The sequence below is a fragment of the Amblyraja radiata genome, chromosome 15, assembly GCF_010909765.2.
Source record: "Amblyraja radiata isolate CabotCenter1 chromosome 15, sAmbRad1.1.pri, whole genome shotgun sequence".
NCBI lineage: Eukaryota > Metazoa > Chordata > Chondrichthyes > Rajiformes > Rajidae > Amblyraja > Amblyraja radiata.
This window is the reverse complement of record NC_045970.1, coordinates 31,694,747-31,716,775: the sequence shown is the minus strand read 5'-3', so window position 1 is coordinate 31,716,775 and position 22,029 is coordinate 31,694,747.

The following is a 22,029-nucleotide window of genomic DNA, read 5'->3' as shown; positions in this document are numbered from 1 at the left end:
GGGTTCTTCACGTAATCCCTCATCGTAACTCCTCATAAAATACAGATCAAACTGGTAACCAGTAGATCCTCCAGGAGATTTTTATCGGTTAGTGCATTGATCCATTTACGATCAAAAAACAGAGTAATTCGATAATGTTGCTCTTGGCTGAATAGTCTAAGGGCGAGTTACCACAGTATTGTCCAGTCTTTGGCTTGAGTGAAGAGAAAGTAATAAATTCCCAGCAGATCCTCCAGGAGATTTTATCTAAGCTAATGCATTAGAAAACATTAAAAACATAGTAAAAAGGTGCAGGAGTAGGCCATTCGGCCCTTGAGCCAGCACCGGTCTTTAATATGATCATAGCTGATCATCCAAAATCAGTACGCCGTTCCTGCTTTCTCCCCATATCCCTTGATTCCATTAGCCCTAAGAGCTATATCTAACTCTCTTGAAAACATCTAGTGAATTGGCCTCCACTGCATTCTGTGGCAGCGAATTACATAGATTCACAAGTCATGGATGAAAACGTTTTTCCTTATCTCAGTCCTAAGTGGCCTACACCTTATTCTTAAATGGTGACTCCCTCAACATTGGGACCATTTTTCGTGCATCTAACCTGTCCAATCCCTTAAGAATTTGATATGTTTCTATAAGATCCATTGATCTATAGACAATCAAAACATTGAGTAACTTGATAATGTTGATCTTGGCAGGATGCTGTAGCATGACCCCATGTTTTAGCCCCTGTCAGGACGAGCTTCCTTCAGGCCGCCGCTATGGACAGGACGAGCTCGGTCACTGTGCTGCTCCCTCCCGTCCCACCCATTCACGGTCAAACGTCCGCTCTCCCACCACCACCTTTACCTCCTCCTCCTTCTCCCGCCCAGTCGCCGACATCTTCCATGGTGGAGCATGTTGCCGATTCCGGGACAGAAACAAGAGGAGGTGGAGGTGGAGGAGGGGTCGGAGGGAGGCTGAGTGTACAAAGCGATGGGGGGAAAGAGGAGGTGGTGGTGGCGACGGTGGCGGTGGCTGTGGGGGGTGGCAGCATGTGGGGAGGTGGATAGGCCGTGTGAACAAAGCGATAGCGACAAGCAGAAGCGTTAATTGGTGAGAGGGGAGGGAGCGCCAAGGCGACCGACGCGTCCTGTCGTTAATGCCAGCCTGAAGAAAGAGCTGTTGTGTTGAGTTTACAGCGTGAACTGCACCAACAGCCGTCCACTCTAACCAGAATCTGTTATGAAGGGGTCTGTTAAAACAAGGGTTCACAGTATTAACCTAAAGGTTAAAGTGGCATGTTTTGGCAAAATGTAAATATTTCAGACAATTGTGAAAATGTTTCAACCCTGGTGCTGAACAGATAGAAAACAAAAGGAAGAATCAGTGAAGCACTGTTCATGGCAATGGCTAATGTACTAAATTACTCTGACGGATGTAATTAGGACTGAATGCAAAGGAATATAACAACGCTTGCAAACATGTTTGCATTGTAGATGAGTTCATGAATAATTTCTGTTGCTGTTTCTTGCAGTGAAATGCTAATTAGTTTTTTCTTGAAACACTTTACAATTTTCAGCAATTGTTCAACCAGAGAAAAAACTTGTTCATAAAATCAATACACATGCACACGGAGCAAATTCATTCCTGCATGTCTAGCATGGTGAGAGCGAGACACTGTCCTCTGCTGAATGATAATTTCTGAAAGCTTCTTAACAAAGCACAAGGTCAATGATTGGTTGCACAACCAGTTCACCTCTCCTGGCACTCTTATCAGCCTGGCATAACCTGTTCTCATCCGAACAACTTATCTTTCTGTTCCCAAGATGATGCTTTCCATTCTGGAAGATCTGAGATGGCATGGTTCCTCCCCCTGCAGTCATAAATGGACCCCTCACCAATGACTCCTCCGTGTCCCGTAGTTCTGCTCATGTTCCATCTCCCCCCAGACGGTAGAAGGATCGAGATCCCCAGGTCCTCACCTTTCACCCCACCAGCCTCCGCATCCAATACATCATCCTCCGACATTTTCGACATTTACGTCACCTCCAAAGTGATCCCGCCATTAGTCGCATCTTCCCATCGCCACTCCTTTCTGGCGAGCGGGATACTGCAAATCCTTGGTTCACCCATCATTTTCCACCCAAACCACCCTCTCCCCTGGTACTTTCCCTGCAACTGCAGGAGATGTAATGCCTGTCCCTATAACTCCTCGCTCACTTCCATTCATCCCCCTCAACTTTCCAGTTCCTCACCTAGACTCGCACCTATTTCTACCCTTACCTTCCTCCTCTTCCTCCATTCCTTCCTCTGGCTTCACAATTTTCAACTCTTCAATCAGTTTGCTTTTATCTCTGGCCTATCAAAAAAAACCCTTGCTAATGACCTGTTAAGCTTTGTCCTACCTCTCCTCTCTCCCAGCTTTCTCCCCCCCATCCTGCAATCAGTCTGAAGAAGCATCTCAACCTGAAATGTCACCTATCCATGTTCCTCAGAGATGCTGCCTGGCCCACTGAGTTACTCCAGCACTTTGTGTCCTTTGGAGCCCAGACCATCACACAAACCAACCTCCCTCCCATTGACTCCATCAACACATCATGCTATGCCACCAGCATAATCAAGGACGAGTCTCACCCTGGTCATTCCCTCTTCTCCACTCTCCCATCAGACGACGGAACTGAAGTGGGAAAACGCATACCTCCATATTCAGGGACAGTTTCTTCTCAACTGTTAGCAGGCAACTGAACCATTCTATCAACAACAAGAGAGCGTACCTGAGCTCCTATCAACCTCATCTGGAAGCCCTCGGACGATCTTTAATCGGACTTTACTGGACACTATCTTGCACTAAACATTATTCCCTTTAAGCATGTATCTGTGCACTGTGGATGGCTTGATTGTAATCATGTACAGTCTTTCCGCTAACTTGTTAGCACACCACAAAATGTTTACCCTGTAGCTTGGTACACATGACACATAACTTCATAAGTTAAATGAGCAGAATTAGGGCATTCAGCCCATAAAGTATATTCCGCCATTCACTCATGGCTGATCTATCCTTCACTCTCAACCCCATTCTCCCGCCTTCTCCCCATAACCCCTGACACCCTTGTGGGCCTGTCCCACAGGCGATTTTTCAGGCGACTGCCGGCCACTGTCAAGCTCCCAGAATGCGGGAACTCCTCACGACCATGAAGGCGACTCCCCGGCAACCACCCGTGAACATGTGGTCACTATGTGGCGACCGCAGTCTCCTGCAGTTGCCTAAAAAGTCGCCTAAGTGGGACAGGCCCATTAGTAATCAAGAATCAGTCAATCGCCACCTTAAATATATCCATTGACTTGGCCTCTACAGCCTTCTGTGGCAATGAATTCCACAGATTCATCATCATCTGACTAAATAAATCCCTCCTCATCTCCTTTCTAAGCTAAACTTTTGTGTAAACCAGCAGCTGCAGTTCCTTGTTTCTACTTTCTGTAAAAATACATTTATTAGTTTGAAGATCTGCACTGAAATCTGCTGGCAGAAATAAACATTACAGGGCATGATTACCAACACACAATTTCAAATACCACAGGGTCACATTAAAATATAGTTTAGAGTGATGCCCGATAGTATTAACTGAATTGCAGTAAATAACGAGTAAATAACACATGCTGCATACATTGATGCCAACATTTCTTGTGCAGAAAATAACGAGGAAATTATATAAGTGTGAAGGTGACTCTGGCCAGGTAGTGAACAGGCCAGATGTTTAATTCCCTGGGAATTCTGTGCAAAGATGCAATCACAAACAGGTTTTGCAACGTTTTCTGCTACATATGTATAAATAATTGCCGCGTGGATTTTCATGAATCAAATATCACCACTGTTATGGAGGCACAAGGAATTGCAGATGCTGGAATCTTGGGCAAAACACAAAGCTCTGGAGGAACTCAGTGGGTCAGTCAACATCTGTGGAGGAGAAGGACAGACGAATTTTAGAGTTGCGTCCCTTCTTCAGACAGCAGATGGCCGGGTAAAGCAATTCGGTCTGTTGAAGGTTCCCGACCCAAAATGTCATCTGTTCACTCCCTGCGAAGATGCTGCCTGACCAAAAAAAACCAGTTACAGCTTAATATTATTTCCTGGACATAATTGTTTGTATTCCCTCACCAGATTGCCTCCATCCTGTTCCAGTTAAACACAGGAGCGAACTGGGTGGAGCTAGTTTAGTTTTTGCTTTGGATTTTTAAAAACGTTCACATCATAGGGCAGCATGGTGGTGCAGCGGTAGAGTTTACAGCATTAGAGACCTGGGTTAGATCCTGACCACGGGTGCTGCATGTATGGAGTTTGTACATTCTCCCCGTGACCTGCGTAGGTTTTCTTCGGGTGCTCCAGCTTCCTCCCACACTCCGAAAACTAACAGGTTTGTTTGCATATTGGCTTTGGTAAAATGGTACATTGTCCCTAGTGTGTGGGGATAGTGCTAGTGTATGGGGGTTGCTGGTCAGCGCGGACTCGGTGGGCTGAGCATGCAGCAGGCAAGTTAAATCACTGAGCCATTTAAATGGACCTCAGCAATATCATGGAAGTCGTGAAAAACAAATTATTGAATGAGATTCATATGACATTACAGATTACTCAGCATTACTTTACCACTGATAATAAAATCCTAAGCCATTGATCAGTCATCTTCTGTCTGAAGAAATGCCACCCTTTCGTTCTATCCAGAGATGCTGCCTGTCCCACTGAGTTACTCTAGCATTTTGTATCTATCTTTGGAGTAAACCAGCATCTGCAGTTCCTTCCTTCACGATCAAACATACATCTCTGTATGCTACATGGTGACTGTGTTCGTTTATCCAGAAATACATTAAAATAATTCATTGCAAAAAAACATTCTGACGTTGCTGACATATAAAAACAAGGTGTTTAAGTACTTTGGTAAAACACAGATAAAAACATTATAGCTGTGAAAGGTGCTGTGTGAACATAATAATTTTTTATAAGAAAAGTTTCACTGTGAAGAGGATTGGAATTGTGAATGTTATTTGAGGCCAGGGTCAACTTGGATACAAAAAGCTAATTTGAATTAATTTTGTAGACAAATGGAACTACAGATTCCAAGAAAAGTACAAAGTGCTGGAGTAACTCAGCGGGTCAGGCAGCATCTCTGGAGAATGTGGACAGGCACGTTTTGGATCTGATGATAGCTCACAACCCAAAACATCACCTATCAATATTCTCTGGAGATGCTGCCCGACCTGCTGAGCTACTTTTAGCTTAGTTTAGAGATACAGAGTGGAAACAGGCCCTTTGGCCGACCGAATCCACACCGACCAGCGATCCCCGCATATTAACACTTTGCTACACACACTAGAGACAATTTACATTTATACCAAGCCAATTAACCTACAAACCTGTAGGTTATTGAAGTGTGACAAGAAACCGAAGATCTCGGAGAAAACCCATGCGGTCACGGGGAGAACGTACAAACTCCGTGCAGACAGCACCTGTAGTCGGGATCGGACCCGGGACTGGCGCTGAAAGAGCTGTAAGACAGCAACACTACCGCTGCGCCTCCATGCCACCCTTAAGTACTCTGGCACTTTGTACTTATAAAAAAAAAGTAAGTGTTAAATTATGTATAGTAGATCTGATCTATTTTGATAGCATGAAAAACAAAGCTTTTCACTGTTTCTTGGTAGACGTGACAATAATAAACTTAACCCGATGTTGGCAAATAGGAATTGTCAGCTACTATAATTGTAACCCTCTTCACAAGCACACAATTTTCTGCACTGTGCCTTCCTCTCTAACCAGTTCAGCTTCCGTCTGTTCAATCGACCATGTCAGCAAGTCCAAGCCACAGCCACTGGTGGTCATTAAGCAGCTAACCTGCCATCTCATATCTCCTCCACATTTGCCTTCATGACTGGGGCCAGTAGATAACCATAGGAATAAGAAAACTGTCAAAAATATGCCGAGTTATGTTCTACAAGCAGAATGTTCTTTCATGTTCCTGCAGCAATCACACTGTTAGCCACTACTGTCAGCTCAGTGAAGCTCCTGACTTTTACATCAATGTTCGGCTTGCCTATTTAAACATGCTCCAGAAAGAGACAAGCTCTGTTAAACACGACTTGTGTCGGAATGAACTGTAGATGCTGAGTTTTACCAAAGATAGACACAAAATGCTGGAGTAACTCAGCGGGTCGGGCAGCATCTCTGGAGAAAAGGAATAGTTACGGGTCAGAACCCTTCTTCAGACTGAAAGATAGAAAAGGCCAGAACAAAACAGGGCCAGCAACAGATGACCCCAGGAAGGGTGGAGTCCATAATGCCTTTCTCTTGGGGAGGTGTGATAATGACAGGGATACAAGGATGTGAACAAAGGAACTAGAAAGATGGCTGGGTGGAGGATGGGGAGGGGGGGGGGGGGGGGGGGGGGGGGGGGGGAGAGAATGGGTGGGGGCTGAAATCAAGAGTCAATAGTCAGATTTATTCGTCACATACACAATAAAATGCAGTGAAATTAACTTGCCAGCAGTGGTACAATAAAAAAAGAACACACGATACACAATAAAAGTTTAACCCAAACGTCCACCACAGCATTCATCACTGTGGTGGAAGGCACAAAGTTCAGTCAGACCTCCTCCATTTCCCCCCGTAGTTGGGACCACAAACCCCCGCAGTCGCCGTTGCGGGTGGCCAGATGTACTGGCAAGGTAAGTCCTGAATCGGTGCTTCCCTACCGGAGATCGCAGCTTCAAGATGGTGTAGGCCGCAGGCCGGCGGTCGAAGATCTAAGTCCCCACTGTGCCGCCGCTAGAAGCACCGCAGACCGTGGCTTCTAGATGATGTAGGCCGCAGGCCGGCGGTCGAAGATCTAAGTCCCCACTGCGCCGCGGTTAGAAGCACCGCAGACCGTGGCTTCTAGATGATGTAGGCCGCAGGCCGGCGGACGGAGCTCTTCTCCAGGGATCCCTGGCGAGGGTCCCTGGATGGAGAAGGTAAAGCACACGTATTGCTGTCCTTAAATTACTTCCTTCTTTTGAAAATTGCCATATGTGTCTGTACTGTAACTGACTTAATTTCTCAAAACTTACTAAATCTGGTTTGTCTGCCCATTGTAGTGTGACGTGGGTTCAATAAAAATATTTTTCTACATCTCAAGATAAATCAGTTAATTTTGGGCATTTGTTAAAGAAATTTCTGATAATTTTCTCCAATGTGTTTAGGACTAGGGTAGAGGGGAGTTGAGATAAAACACTTTGCTACTTGCCAATTCATTTGCACTTACAAGTCAGTTTAAAGGAGGGATTTTCTGCAAGTGGGATTTTAATCAGCACATCTCCTGCAGTTAAGCTTACATTATGTTTGAAATTATAATACTATGCATAAGTATCCAAAGCAGGAAAGAAATAGAGATTGAAAGACTGAGAGAGTTTTAGCAATGAATTACAGAGACTAGACCCTCCCCAATTGTAGGGCCAGCTGCCATTGATAGAACAATTAAATATGACAACGTATTTATGGTCAGGATCGTGGAAACACTTATGCCCCTGTCCCACTTAGGCGATTTTTAGGCGACTACAGGCGACCAGGCTGTCGCCACATGGTCGCGGGATGACGCCTGCATGTTCGCGAGCCTCCTCATGTTGCCCAAAGAGTCATAGTGTTTTTCTGGTCACCGCTGGATTTTGAAATGTTCAAAACTTTTTGGTGACGGTCAATGACAGTGGGCTTGATGCCAATGATCGTAGCTTGTCATCTCCTGACATGCAGGTGGGCAGAGGAGGGTGGTAGGTCTGCTGATGAGGGATGGAATTCAGTCCCTTGCGAAGGAAGACATTGGGGCTGACGAGTCACTGTGGATTGAGTTGAGGAATTGTAAAGGCAAGAAGACACTAATTGGTGTTATCTACAGACCCCCAAATAGTAGCCCGGATGTAGGGTGTAACTTGCAGCAAGAGTTAAAACTGGCATGGAGGAGGAGCCATCTTGGAGGGACGGCTGCAAACCAGCAGCCGTCCATTAAACTCGCTTTTTTAAAAGGTTTTTTAGTTAGTCCTGTCTCGTCCGTTTGGAGAAATTGACTTTTTAATGTGGGGGGTAGGGGGCAATTTTATTTCTAGGTCCCTACCTGGTCGGTGAGGCAGCTTTTTCTCCGAGCTGCCCGTCGACCCGTCCTCGCGGCCTACCAGCGGGCTTGGAGCGCCATTTCCTGGCGGGGACCACCCAGCACCTCGGCCTCGGTGGCGGCACAGCGCTGGAGCGCTATCGTGGAGCGGAGCGGGCGATGCCTTGCCTGGGTCGCCGCGCTGGATCGACGCGCTGGAGCTCCGGTGAGCTGTGACCGCCGTGTTCAACACCTCCGGGCTGCGGGTCTGCGGAGTGGAGCGGGCGGCGCCGACTTCAACACCGAGAGCCTGGGAGCTCCAAACCGGCGCGGCCTTGTCGGCTCCGGAAGCCGCGGTCTACAGCTAGGAAGCGGCCGTTCCAGGTGGCCCAACCGCTGAGAGGACTCTCCCGACGCCGGGGCAAGACCACCCGGTGAGAACGGCCAGGAACATCGGGCCTCCGTAGAGGCAACTGCGGTGGCCTCAATAGGCCTGACTTTGGGTGAACTTGGGGTTGGGGACTTGACATTGTGCCTTCCCCCACAGTGGTATCCATTGTGGGGGGATGATTTTCTGTCTCTACGTAATCCTGTTAGTCTTTGTCCAAGATGGCTGCCGTGAAGGGAGAGTGGACACTGGCACGCTTTAGCTGCCGCTGCTCTCTCTTCACATTGTGTTTTTGATTTTCTGTTTTTGGACTGAATTCTGTTTTTAATTTGTGTCTCTGTGATGTCTTTATTATTTATTTTATTCTGATTATATGTTTATATTCCTGTTAATCTATGTAAGGTGTCCTTGAGATGTCTGAAAGGCGCCCAAAAATAAAATTTATTATTATTATTATTATTATGTAATAAAGGTAATGCCACTGTGGTGATGGGGGATTTCAATATGCAGGTAGACTGGGAAAATCAGGTTGGTTCAGGACCCCGGGAAAGAGAGTTTGTAGAGTGCCTCCGAGATGGATTCTTAGAGCAGCTTGTAATGGAGCCGACCAGAGAAAAGGCAATTCTGGATTTAATGTTGTCTAATGAACCAGATTTGATAAGAGAACTCGAGGTAAAGGAGATTCAGGATCAGTTCCTGTTGATTGGAGGATAGCTAATGCTATCCCACTTTTCAAGAAAGGAGCGAGAGAGAAAACGGGGAAGTACAGACCTGTTAACCTGACTGGTGGTGGGAAAGATGCTGGAGTCAATTATTAAAGAGGTAATAATGGGGCATTTGGATAGCAATGAAAGGATTAGTCCAAGTCAACATGGATTTATGAAAGGGAAATCATGCTTGATTAATCTTCTGGCATTTTTTGAGGATGTGACAAGTAAAATGGATGAAGGGGAGCCAGTAGATGTAGCATATCTAGACTTTCAGAAATCCTTTGATAAGGTCCTGCACGGGAAACTGATGACTAAAATTAGAGCACATGGTATTGGAGGTAGGGTGTTGACGTGGATAGAACATTGGTTGACAGACAGGAAGCAAAGAGTAGGAGTGAACGGGTCTTTTTCAGAATAGCAGGCAGTGGCGAATGGAGTACCGCAAGGCTCGGTGTTGGGGCCGCAACTGTTTACCATATATATTAATGATTTGGTAGAGGGAATTAGGAGCAACACTAGCAAGTTTAAGGATGACACAAAGCTGGGTGGCAGTGTGAACTGTGAAGAGGATGTTAGGAGGTTGCTGGGTGACCTGGACAGGTTGAGTGAGTGGGCAGATGCGTGGCAGATGCAGTATAATATAAATAAATGTGAGGTTGTCCAATTTGGCAGGAAAAACAAGGGAGCAGATTATTATATCAATGGGGTTAGGTTAGGTAAGGGGGAGGTGCAGCGAGACCTGGGTGTCCTTGTACACTGGTCATTGAAAGTTGGCGTGCAGGTACAGCAGGCAGTGAAGAAAGCTAATGGAATGTTGGCCTTCATAACAAGAGGATTTCAGTATCGGAGTAAAGACGTTCTTCTGCAGTTATATGAGGCTCTGGTAAGACCACATCTGGAGTATTGTGTACAGTTTTGGTCTCCTAATTTGAGGAAGGACATCCTTGTGATTGAGGCAGTGCAGTGAGATTGATCCCTGGGATGGCGGGACAGTCATATGAGGAAAGATTGAAAAGACTAGGCTTTTATTCACTGGAGTTTAGAAGGATGAGGGGTATCTTATAGAAACCTATAAAATTATAAAAGGACTGGAGAAGCTAGATGCAGGAAAAATGTTCCCAATGTTGGGCGAGTCCAGAACCAGGGGCCACAGTCTTAGAATAAAGGGGAGGCCATTTAAGACTGAGGTGAAAAAAAACTTTTTCACCCAGAGAGTTGTGAATATGTGGAATTCCCTGCCACAGAGGGCAGTGGAGGCCAAATCACTGGATGGATTTAAGAGAGAGTTAGATAGAGCTCTAGGGGCTAGTGGAATCAAGGGATATGGGTAGAATGCACGCACGGGTTATTGATTGGGGACGATCAGCCATGATCACATGAATGGCAGTGCTGGCTCAAGGGGCCAAATGGCCTCTTCCTGCACCTATTTTCCATGTTTCTATGACATAGGGGCTGTTGTAGGTTGTCACCAGGATGACGTAGGTTGTCGCCAGTGATGACTTCGGTGAATTCCATTGGTGACTACCTACTTCAACCTACATCAACCGGTGACAGGTATCGGCGACTGATTTGTCTTACCTTGTCGTAGCTTGTCGCAGGTGGACGTAGGTTGTTGTAGGTGTGGTCGTAGGTGGATGTCCCAATGGGTCGCCCGTTGTCGGTAGCTTGCCGTAGCTTGACGTCGACTAGGTTGTAGGTTGTTGTCGACATTGTCATTGACATTGTCGCAGGAGGGTCCAGTCGCCGTTTTTTCGGTGACCTACTATGACAGTCATCGGCAGTCGCTGAAAAAACTTGCCTAATTAGATCTTGGAGTGGTGTGGAGAGGGAGGATGTGGACAGGCCAAAGAGAGTTCGAAAACAAGGTTGAGAATTTGAATTCTCCCCTCTTCCACGTTCTTCCACCCCAGCGCATTCACATTTCTCCCACGTCCCCGTCACCCCTTTCAATAGACAATAGACAATAGACAATAGGTGAGGAGTAGGCCATTCTGCCCTTCCAGCCTGCACTGCCATTCAGTGATCATAGCTGATCATTTACAATCAGTATCCCATTCCTGCCTTCTCCCCATTATCCCTTGACTCTGCTATCTTTAAGAGCTCTACCTCTCTCTTGAAAGAATCCAGACAACCAGCCTCCACCGCCCTCTGAGGCAGAGAATCCCACACTCACAACTCTCTGTGTGAAAAAGTGTTTCCTCATCTCTGTTCTAAATGGCTTACCCCTTATTCCCCTCCTTTGTATACACATTGCCTTCCCAAATCCCTAATTACCCTTTATACCATCTCATTTAACTTCCACCCACATCCCTCCCTCCCTCCGGTTGTACATTTCACTCTGACATCTGACATCGTTTTCTCCCCTTTCCTCCTCTAGCCTCTGTCACTTAATCCACCCATGTGACAATCAAACCCCACTCACCAGTATCCACCCATCACTTGCCAGGCTTTGCCCCGCCCCATCTCTCTTTTACAGTTTTCTTCCCCTGATTCCAATCAGTCTGAAGAAGTGTCTTGATGTGAAAGGTCGCCTGTCCATTCCCGTCCCAGATACTGCCTGACCCACTGAATTCCCCCAGCACTTATTATCTTGTGTCCAGCATCTCCATGTTCTTGTTGCTTCATGAGATTATTAATATTGAGACATTTAGTTTAGTTTAGATTACTTTAGAGATACCACATGGAAGCTGGCCCTTCGGCCCAATGAGTCCACATCAGCCATCAACCACTCGTTCCCACTAGTTTACCACTTTCACATCAACTCCCTACACACCAGGGGCAATTGACAAAGGGCATATAGCCAACAAACACGTACATCTAACCCTCCAACACTGACCCAGTGTCGCTGCCAGGACAATGGACCTTTAAGACCAAGGTAAGACTCCATACTTTTACCAACTTAAAAATTTGAAGGGTACAAGATGGCAATGGCAATGTGGGACTCAAATAGAGAAAGCTAGTAGACAGAATGGGAGGCAGGAAGCAGAAAACGGAAGCACTCGGACACAAGAGGAGAAAGAAAAAAAAGGAAATAAACAGAGAATAAGAGGCGGGGGGTTTCTTAAATGTGCATATTTTAATGCTAGGAGCATTGTAAGAAAGGTGGATGAGCTTAGAGTCTGGATAGACACCTGGAAGTATGATGTTGTGGCAATCAGTGAAACATGGTTGCAGGAGGGCTGTGATTGGAAACTAAATATTCCAGGATTTTGTTGCTTCAGGTGTGATAGAATTGGAGGGGCAAGGGGTGGAGGTGTTGCATTGCTAGTCAGGGAAGATATTACAGCAGTGCTTTGGCAGGATAGATTGGAGGGCTCATCTAGGGAGGCTATTTGGGTGGAACTGAGAAGTGGGAAAGGTGTAGCAACACTTATAGGGGTGTATTATAGACCGCCAAATGGGGATCGAGAATTGGAAGAGCAAATATGTAAGGAGATAGCAGATATTAGTAGTAAGCACAAGGTAGTGATTGTGGGAGATTTCAACTTTCCACACATAGACTGGGAAACACATTCTGTAAATGGGCTGGATGGTTTGGAGTTTGTAAAATGTGTGCAGGATAGTTTTTTGCAGCAATACATAGAGGTACCTACTAGAGGAGGGGCAGTGCTGGACCTCCTGTTAGGAAATGAGACGGGACAGGTGGCGGAGGTATGCGTTGGGGAGCACTTCGGGTCCAGTGATCACAATACCATTAGTTTCAATATAATTATGGAGAGGGTCAGAACTGGACCTAGGGTTGAGATTTTTGATTGGAGAAAGGCTAACTTTGATGAGATGCGAAACTGGGACATGTTGTTTTATGGGAAGGATGTAGAAGAGAAATGGAGGACATTTAAAGGGGAAATTTTAAGAGTACAGAATCTTTATGTTCCTGTTCGGTTGAAAGGAAACAGTAAAAATTGGAAAGAGCCCTGGTTTTCAAGGGAAATTGGACATCTTGTTCGGAAAAAGAGGGAGATCTACAATAATTATAGGCAGCATGGAGTAAATGAGGTGCTTGAGGAGTATAAGGAATGTAAAAAGAATCTTAAGAAAGAAATTAGAAAAGCTAAAAGAAGACATGAGGTTGCTTTGGCAAGTAAGGTGAAAGTAAATCCAAAGGGTTTCTACAGCTATATTAATAGCAAAAGGATAACGAGGGATAAAATTGGTCCATTGGAGAGACAGAGTGGACAGCTATCTGCAGAGCCAAAAGAGATGGGGGGAGATATTGAACAATTTCTTTTCTTCGGTATTCACCAAGGAGAAGGATATTGAATTATGTGAGGTAAGGGAAACTAGTAGAGTAGCTATGGATACTATGAGCTTCAAAGTAAAAGAAGTACTGACACTTTTGAAAAATATAAAAGTGGATAAGTCTCCAGGTCCTGACAGGATATTCCCTAGGACATTGAGGGAAGTTAGTGTAGAAATAGCAGGGGCTATGACAGAAATATTTCAAATGTCATTAGAAACGGGAATAGTCCCCGAGGATTGGCGTACTGCGCATGTTGTTCCATTGTTTAAAAAGGGTTCTAAAAGTAAACCTAGCAATTATAGACCTGTTAGTTTGACTTCAGTGGTAGGCAAATTAATGGAAAAGATACTTAGAGATAATATATATAAGCATCTGGATAAACAGGGTCTGATTAGGAACAGTCAACATGGATTTGTGCCTGGAAGGTCATGTTTGACTAATCTTCTTGAATTTTTTGAAGAGGTTACTAGGGAAATTGATGAGGGTAAAGCAGTGGATGTTGTCTATATGGACTTTAGTAAGGCCTTTGACAAGGTTCCTCATGGAAGGTTGGTTAAGAAGGTTCAACTGTTGGGTATAAATGCAGGAGTAGCAAGATGGATTCAACAGTGGCTGAATGGGAGAAGCCAGAGGGTAATGATGGATGGCTGTTTGTCGGGTTGGAGGCAGGTGACTAGTGGGGTGCCTCAGGGATCTGTGTTGGGTCCTTTGTTGTTTGTCATGTACATCAATGATCTGGATGAAGGTGTGGTAAATTGGATTAGTAAGTATGCAGATGATACCAAGATAGGGGGTGTTGTGGATAATGAAGAGGATTTTCAAAGTCTACAGAGTGATTTAGGCCATTTGGAAGAATGGTCTGAAAGATGGCAGATGGAGTTTAATGCTGATAAATGTGAGGTGCTACACCTTGGCAGGACAAATCAAAATAGGACGTACATGGTAAATGGTAGGGAATTGAAGAATACAGTTGAACAGAGGGATCTGGGAATAACCGTGCATAGTTCCTTGAAGGTGGAATCTCATATAGATAGGGTGGTAAAGAAAGCTTTTGGTATGCTAGCCTTTATAAATCAGAGCATTGAGTATAGAAGCTGGGATGTAATGTTAAAATTGTACAAGGCATTGGTAAGACGAAATCTGGAGTATGGTGTACAATTTTGGTCGCCCAATTATAGGAAGGATGTCAACAAAATAGAGAGAGTACAGAGGAGATTTACTAGAATGTTGCCTGGGTTTCAACAACTAAGTTACAGAGAAAGGTTGAATAAGTTAGGTCTTTATTCTCTGGAGCGCAGAAGGTTAAGGGGGGACTTGATAGAGGTCTTTAAAATGATGAGAGGGATAGACAGAGTTGATGTGGACAAGCTTTTCCCTTTGAGAATAGGGAAGATTCAAACGAGAGGACATGACTTCAGAATTAAGGGACAGAAGTTTAGGGGTAACATGAGGGGGAACTTCTTTACTCAGAGAGTGGTAGTGGTGTGGAATGAGCTTCCAGTAGAAGTGGTGGAGGCAGGTTCGTTGGTATCATTTAAAAATAAATTGGATAGGCATATGGATGAGAAGGGAATGGAGGGTTATGGTATGAGTGCAGGCAGGTGGGACTAAGGGGAAAAAGTTGTTCGGCACGGACTTGTAGGGCCGAGATGGCCTGTTTCCGTGCTGTAATTGTTATATGGTTATATGGCAACTCTTTGTGTTCTACCTGTGCAATAACTCCTATTCTTACACTACAATCATTGCACTTTTGTACTTATTTATGATTGTGCTTATGTGTAGTACCATTCTACTGAATTTTATGCACAACAAAGAATTTCACTGTATCTAGGCATCTGCAACAGTAAAGCATCACTGAACTGTTGAACCATTGAAATGTAGTTAATCACAATAATCCTCTTTCCTTTGCAAACATTAGTAAACCAGATGGGTCTTTAATACCCACTTAGCAGTTTCTTGGGCATTATTTCAAATACCCAGTCATTTATACCAGAATGTTAATTTAACAAACATTAATTGAAGTGCTCCCTACAGCAACCAAATGTGGATAATTTCCAATCTGCATATTATGAACCCATGTACTCAGTGTAGATCTGAGTCAATGGAATTAAATGCTGTTAAAAGATTGTAATTTTTTTGCAAAACCAAAGTGAATTTTACTGGAACACATTAACAGTGGACAACGTTGATATAAAAACGAAAATACACTAGACCATTACATTCACAAGGCCATTAAAAGACATTTGGACAGCTCCTGTCTCATCAATATGCCAGTAGCATTCCGCACTTACCTACATCCAAAAGCTGATCCTCTTTCATGATGTTCTGTTAATACCTCAATTAGTAACCATCTTCAAAAACAAATTTTAAAACCAAATTATTTGGTGCACAGGGACTTGTCTCAGTGAGTGCTTATTTGCACCATTTAATGGGATAATTTTTATGACTGACATTTTTTGAGACCAAAATCAGCCTAATACTTTCTCTCCAAATGTTGCAGACCAGTTTGTTTAAACATGGTAACATGCAGAATAAGAAAATAATCAATACCAGTTATATTCAGCGCTGGGTAAAATTTACCCAAATATTGAGTCCAATCACAATTATTTAATGGGAAATGTATTCTAAAGGACTATTATAAGCCTGATAATACATTGCCAACAAATAATATTATTCAATTTTGACTTGCTGTGTTCATAGAAAACAATCAATTTATACAAACTGTACAACATCACTAAACCAAGCCAATAACTTTATTAATTTCAGTGTCTGGGGAATAAACTGATTGCGTGGGCTGCCTTTTGGAAATCATTACATCTATTTTTACTGGTTTTACATATTAGTGCAAAGGAAGACAAATTGAAAATAAAATAGCAGCAATAGCTTCAGTCTCACTTTTAAATAAGATTTTGTTTGCACTAGATTAGTTCTGCATTTTTTGCTAAATCTCCATATCGGTTGATTCCCTTTGTGTCCAAAATCTCATCAGTTCCAATCTAGAATGTATTCATGTCTGAAATGAATGGAATTAAATTTTAGATGTGGAATATAACATTGCTGGATTGTGTATTTCATGGTACTGATTGAGTATGAATTTCCACCACCATTAACTTAAATGCCTGCCTTTACTTGTTTAATGTCATTTCTTAACACCTCCAATAAAAGGACATACTTTTAGAAAGGATTTGAGGAGGAATTTCTTTGGTCAGGGAGAAATTTGGGAAGAACACTTGAATGCAGAGCATTGCGTTTTGATAGCTAACGAGGCCGTAATGCCATGAACAAGCAAAGCACACCCTTTATTGTATTGCTGCAGAAAAAGGACGACAGATGTGAATTAAAACATAATTGGAGAAGAAGTAAGACCGCTTTATGTTCACAAGCAGGCAGCCGTATATATTTTCAAGGTTAAATTTATGACTTCTTTGGAAATGCCAATCTGCAGGCACTGAGAGGCATACTTGCATTCCAACGCAAATACCTTATTTATTTCCATTTATTTACCTTTGAAAATAAAGCAATGAATAATAAATGGGAATAAAACATTTTTTTAAAACGTATGCACATTTAATTGTATTGTAGAAATGAACTTTTTTCATTGAAGGGCTTCTGTGTACAAGTAATAAGATGGGTTGGTGATGGCACCTTTCTTTGTTGCACTACACTGTATTGCATTAGCAATGAGGAATTTATATAACCTTTCGTGAAAATAGCCTTTGGGAACCACCATTATTTTTCTCTCCAAAGGAATTCTATACCCTCTAGAGTTGAGAAGAAAACCATTAACTTGCAAAGAGCTTGACATAATAAAACAGTGTGGGTGTTTTCTCTGGTTGTGGAGTCTGGAGTTAGGGATCGTACGGGAAGAAGTTCATTTCCTATCACATTCACTGTAGGTTTAGTACAAAATGGCTGTCTACTGTGGCCTAATTACCAAAGTCATTTATTTTGACTTTAGGGAAGATGAATTTCAGGGGTGGAAGAAACACCAGGCTGAACGTGATTAACTTATTAGAGGGCACTGAGAGGATAAATGTATGCTGCAGTTTCAGACTAAAGTTTCTGTGCTTAGTTTAGCTTAGTTTAGAGATACAGCGTGGAAACAGGTCCACTTAGTCCGCACTGACCAGCGATCCCTGCAAATTATCACTATCCTACACACACTAGGGACAATTTACACTTATAGCTAATTAACCTGCAAACCTGTATGTCTGGAATGCAGGAGGAAACCGAAGATCTCAGAGAAACGGGGAGAAGGGCAAACTCCGTACAGACTACACCCATAGTCAGGGTTGAACCATGGTCTCTGATGCCGTAAGACAGCAACTCTATCGCTACACCACCATGCCGCCCAGTGGTATTGCCGCCCATGTTATTTAAAATTTAAATTAGGTGAGATTTCTTCATCCAGAGAGTCGTGAGTTCTTTAGATATTTCTATCCTACAGGTCTGCTTTTGAATTTACTGTCTTGTTTTGCAGTGATTTTGATTATATGTTGCCGACATATTTTCTAATCTAAATTCAAAATCTACCTCTAGAAATTCGTGGCTCCTACCACTGTAATTGGTTTATCTTAAATTAAAACCTTATTTTACACTTAGCTATAATTTGAAAATCTAACCCTTTTGTCCTGAACATTTTTCTGCTATAGGGATATTTATTCATTCAACCTCATTATACATCACATGCACAGAGACAAATGGTAAAAATCCACAAAATAAACAAAAAATCAATTTCTTCAATGTTCTATGAGGGCTGAGAAAATGTTGAATGGCACATTGATGGATGTGAACAGTGACAATAATTTATCGATGGTGGTATCTGTGATAGAGACAGTGCTGTGAATGCTGACAGATTGCTGAGAACTTGAGGTGTACCAAACATAAGCATGACTTTGATAAGAATGCAAGATGTTGATATCAGGGAATTTTCATCATTGTGCAATTGAAAATTGTTATTTCTCCCTCCCTGAGCAAAATACATTTAGGTCTAGAGGCGGCGCAGTGGTGGTCCAGCGGTAGAGTTTAGGCCTTACAGCACCAGAGACCCGGGTTCGATCCTGACTACGGGTGCTGACTGTACAGAGTTTATATGTTCTCCCTGTGACCATGTGGGTTTTCTCCGTGTGCTCTGGTTTCCTCCCACACCCCAAAGACGTGCGAGTTTGTAGGTTAATTGGTTTCCTTAAATTGTCCCTAGAGAGTACGATAGAATTAGTGTGAATGGGTGATCATTGGTCAGCACAGACTCAATGGGCCGAAGGGCCTGTTTCCACGCTGTAGGTCTAAAACCTATATTATTTATGGGTTCATTGGAGAGTCATTGCAAAAATACAGCTGAGCACTTCTATCACCCTTGTGATCCCAATAAATTTCAACAACAGAATCTCAGGCGAAGATGACATTCTATATACATTGTTCCTTTTAATATATTACTGGGAACTTGGAAATGTTGTACTTAGGATGCTGTCATTGAAAACTCATGACATGACATTGGTTTACTCCTTCTATGCTGCAGTGGGAGTAGTGCATGTAAGTACATTACTTACCCACATCCACGAACCATAAAGAAATGTTCACGGCAACCTTCAATCCCAAGTAATCCCTTGATTTCCATCCCATCCAATCTGCTGAGTCTTTTATACACCATACTCCATACACCAATTTCTCCCATTTCTATTTAAGCCAATCCAAGTGATTTCCCCCACATCCTCTGCCTTCCAACCCTTGTTCTCCCCTGTCCTCTAATCCCCTGCTCCCTCCTATCTCCTGATACCTCAATCTCTTCCTCCTTCCGAACCTCTACTCTCTCCTGGCCTCTGAAGGATGCAATGGGATTTTTGGGCAAATAGTTTTGGAAATATAGAACTAAAATACAAATTGTTTGAATTCTTTATTAAGCATCACATAAGAAAACACAATTTGATTAATATTCCAAATCACTTTACAATGTAGTTTTTTCATAATTTTATTGCTTTCAGCTTATAATAAAAATAGGCTAGAAATTGATCACCTCAATTCACAGGTGGAAAGAACTGTGTCATGCAGATTAATAGCCTCCAAGCAAGCATTTTGTTGAGCAATATTTGTCCACTGACTCACGGATGGCTTGCTGGTAATAGCCTTTATTATATCAACATCTTGTAGATTATCACGTCAAAGGCTGTCTGAGCTATCAAATTGTTTTATGTTGGACACAACATGAATGTTGAACGTTGTAAGTGACTATCCCATTTATACCCAGTTTAAACAAAACAGTTTCACAAACACTGTATTTATGATAATGATGCAAATAAATGCTTAGAACGCTGTTTTTGATCACATGCCATTAGGCCAAGCACAGACACCATTGTTTCAAGCATCCACAGTGATTTAGGTTTTATTATAAAGATACAGCATGGAAACAGGCCCTTCAGCCCACCGAGTCCATGCTGGCCAACAATCACCCTGTACACTAGTTCTATCCTATAATCTAGGGTTATTTACAGAAGCCAATCAACCTATAAACCTGCATGTCTTTGGAATGTGGGAGGAAACCGGAGCACCCGGAGAAAACCCACGCAGTCACAAAGAGAACGTACAAACTCCATACAGACATTCACGCAGTCAGGATCGAACCCGGGTCTCTGGTGCTGTAAGGCATCAACTCTACCACTGGTGAGAGGTGCATCAAGAGTCTGACATGATGAAGAAGAACCTATCCTTTATCCTGGTGTTGTGTGCTTTCAAACATTTGTAACTTCTGCCCAACAGAAGAGTGGGGAGAATGACTGGGATGTGAGTGATTCTTAATTATGTTGGCTGATGTCCTGAGGCAGAATGAAGTGGAGATTAAGTCAATGTGGAGGGTGAGGCTTGTTTGCGTGATGTACTGTGTTGCCTTGGGGGTGGCTCAGTGGCTCAGTGGTAGAGTTGCTGCCTTACAGCGCCAGCAATCCAGGTTCGATCCTGATGACGGGTGCTGTCTGCATGAAGTTGGTACACTCTCCCTGTGACCACAAGGATTTTCTCCTGGTGCTCCGGTTTCCTCCTACACTCCAAAGACATACAGGTTTGTAGGTTAATTGGTTTCTGTTAATTGTAAATTGTCCCAAGAATATTGGATAGTGCTGGTGTACGGGGTTACCGATGGTCGATGCGGACTCGGTGGGCCAAAGAGCCTGTTTTCATGCAGTATCACTAAAGTCTAGAGCCTTGACAAAATATTTGTATGAGTTAATATCTACAATAATCTACAGCTGTATGTTTTAACAAGAGGATGAATATATTCAACTCAATATTTCAGTCATGTACTGCAAGTTTCCAAGTTTCTTGTCACATACATTAAAAAAAAATTTATGTGACACAATTTGTGACCCCAGTATGTTCCAAAATGCTTTATGGATATTGGATAAATGTCAACACTGTTAAAATTGAAAATAAACATGGAAGTATGTGCCAGATGTGAGTGCACTGGACTCTCCTCAGGTTCAGCGCAGAATGGCCACTAGTCCAATTAGTTGCAGAACATTATTTTCTCCTCACTGAAATTGGGGTTGCCAAATGTCTGACTGTGACCAAGATGACCTTAAAACATTTTTGTTAAAAAAAGGCTTTTGAACCAGCCAGTTCCATTCCAATACCCAGAATAGGATGTGACTCACGAAGATTGAGCATTAAAAAAAACTGTTGTTGAGAAGCAGACACAAATAGTGAAACGCCGTAGCTCATCAACGATCAATCAATGACTATTTGCATTACCAAGTGTTCAGGGTGAGACTGACCTTGAAATAAATTTGTTACTAAAGTCTGATTTATCGTTTGGTGAAGGCAACTGTGAAAAAGATGCATGTCTGTACATGTGATCTATGGGCTTCTTGTGCCCCCGTGAATACAACTTATCTCTCATTTCACTTCTTCCATCAGATTCACCATAGAAACTTTCAAACCTGCTCTCTTCCTTGTACCATTCTTCAGTGGTTAAGATAGATACAAAATGCTGGAGTAACTCAGGGGGTCAGGCACCATCCCTGGAGAAAAAGAACAGGTGACATTTCGGGTCTGAACCCTTCTTCAGATGTAAATATGAACCTATCATCATCATTATAAATATCAGTATAAACCAGCATCTGCAGTTCCTTCCTACACATTTTGTCTTCTCTTGGTCAATTTTGATTCCTACATGAATGAAACCTGCTGCTGCCACTTGAGGTGCAAGTTAATTTGAAATATCACCAGCTAACTCTAAAATGGCAACACAATGAACCGCAGATGCTGATTTCCAAAAACATACGCAAAATGCTGGACGCAAAGTGGATAACTCCAGTATATTATGTCTAAGTTTAACATGGCGCTAAGTACGTGTCTCCTTTTGATGAGCAAACCAAGGACAGCACGGCTGATGATAACTGAATGCGGAAACCATGTAAGTGGGGATTCAGCACACAACAGGCAAACTGCCTGAAGAGCTATTAACTTATTGCTTTAATTACACATTGTAATCTTGTCACCAATTTTTGATGGCTATCTAATTCAGCCCTCTCAGCTTCATCAGTGTCAGTATCTGCGTCATCAGCACATCCCCTCCTTTCATTGAACAGATGGTCATTATACAAACAATTGTAT